The sequence below is a fragment of the Galeopterus variegatus genome, unplaced genomic scaffold (assembly GCF_000696425.1).
Source record: "Galeopterus variegatus unplaced genomic scaffold, G_variegatus-3.0.2 Scaffold61, whole genome shotgun sequence".
NCBI classification, from domain to species: domain Eukaryota; kingdom Metazoa; phylum Chordata; class Mammalia; order Dermoptera; family Cynocephalidae; genus Galeopterus; species Galeopterus variegatus.
The window spans coordinates 1284599-1286842 of NW_007726172.1; positions in this window are offsets into that span (position 1 = coordinate 1284599).

Genomic DNA, 2244 nt, shown 5'->3' on the forward strand with positions numbered 1-2244 from the left:
TGCTTTCTGTTTTGCTGTTTGTTTTCTGTGTTTGTTGGTTCCTGAGGTTGCCTCTAGTTTTCAAGACTTTTGTTGATAAAGTGTTAGGATCAAGAATCTGATGGTTTTAGGGCCGAGCCCATGGTGCACTTGGGAGAGTGCGGGGCTAGGAGCGCAGCAGCACTCCCTGCCTCGGGTTCAGATCCTATATAGGGATGACCAGTGCACTCACAGCACTCACTAGCTGAGTGCAGTGCGGCCGGTCTCAAAAAGGACAAAAAAAAAAAAAGAATCTGATGGTTTTAAATGACCCTAAAATATTTCTCAATTTGAAACAGAATTTAGAAGCAATTCTGACAACAGGCCATGTTTTTCCCTTGTGCTATATAGCATGTAGCTAGACAGAAAAAAACAGAAATGGAAACTTCATCAGAAAACCAGATTTTGGAAATGTAGACAACTTCAAGAGTTCTAGAAAGGACTTCCTGGAAAAAGATAAGTTGGGAGATGTTTGAGAAGCTTTAGAACCGAGATCAACAGGAGTGATCAGCAGCGGGATCCATTAACCAACTTGAAGCATAAGCAGGAACCTGGAGGGTGGTGTGGAGGCAATACTTACATGGGAAAGGATGTTCCGGTTTAAAAGATCATTTGGGAGCTGCTGCCTCAGTCCGGGACCTTGGGAACGAGAGGGACGTGTTCGACGAGGAAGCGGACGAGTCGCTCCTGGTGCAGCGGGAATGGCAGAGTCAAATGCAGAGAAGAGTCAAAGAAGGTTATAGAGATGGAATAGATGCTGGCAAAGCAGTTGCTCTTCAACAGGGCTTCAATCAAGGTTATAAGGAAGGTGCAGAAGTAATTATAAACTATGGACAACTCCGAGGAACACTGAGGTACAAAATGATGAAAAGGACCCAGTAAGAGTTGCATATAGAAGACAGTCAAGGAAGCAAGATGGCGACGGGTCTGGAGCGGGCGTGCCAGAGGACAGAGCAAGCCTGAGAAGTGTGCGCTGCGCTGCCAGAGTACTATTTGCATTTCCAAGAGCAACAAAAAACAAATAAATCACTGATCAACTAATCTGCAATGAAAAAAAGCAACTACAGTCTCGAGGTTTTAGGGCCGATGCAAAAGAAGATTCCTGAGTGCGCCCCAACCACGCTGGGAGACCAAGCAGCCCAAGGCAACAAAGGCCAGGAAAGACGGCAGCAGTGACGCAGAGACGGAGAGGAAGGCGCGGGACTGGCCCAGCTCTGGGAGCTTTGTGTGTGACCCCCAGCCCAGCCCCGCTTGGGGGGCAAAGGCCCGCCCAGCTCCCGCTTACCACACCAGGCTAGGCACCTTCATCAGCGCTGCCTCCATTTTCTCCGGGGGGTGGGGGGGGCGGAGCCGGCCAGCTCAGATCAGGCAAGCCAGCCATCTTCGCTTGGCGCGGCTCTTCACTGAGCCGTGCTACTTGTGTGCCTCAGCGCGGGGCCCCCTGGGGCCTGTGGACCGGCCACCAATCCCACTGCACCCGCGGATCTCTGGCAGGCCTGGTGGTGTGGGGAGCCCCCAGCCAGTGTCAGGAGGGCAGGGAAGAGGATCCCGGCCAGACTGTCACTCCACCACACCTGGGGCTTCGGCCCCAGGTAAACTCCCTGCTTCCGGGAGGCAGATACCATCTCTGTGGCCTTCAGTTCGGAAAAACCCCAGACTGATTTCTGGTTGGGAGAGGGGTGACGGGGGTGCCCCCGCGCCTGCTTAATCCTGCCGGAGAGCTGACGGCCTGAGGGCGCCGAGCCGGCTCACGCTGGGGGGATTCAAAGAGGAACTGTGTGCTGTGTGATCCTCCCTTGGGGGGCTCACGCCCTGGTGTGAGAGATAACTCAACCACACAGGGGGCTGCAATACTGGGGGGAAGGTGGGAGGCCCAGACAGGACCTTGACCAGGGCCGCAGGAATGCCCACAGTGTCCGTGGCGGAGGCCTGAGACCCCTTCGGGGCCGGGCGGGGCTGAGAGACGAGGATTGCAGAAGACACACCCCAGCCCTGTACTGAGCGCACAGAGAGGGGAGGGGCCTGGCAAAGGAGGAGGAGTCTCGGAAAAAAAGACGCACCATCCGGGAGGCCCCATCGTGTACACACAGAGAGGGGAAACGCCTGGATAGCGAGGCGGAGACTTACAGATCTCACACCCTGTTGGGCTGGCAGGACAGGATCCAGCTGCCAGGGCCAGAACTCAAGGATCAGGTAGAACTCTCAGAGCTGATCAAAGAGGAAACT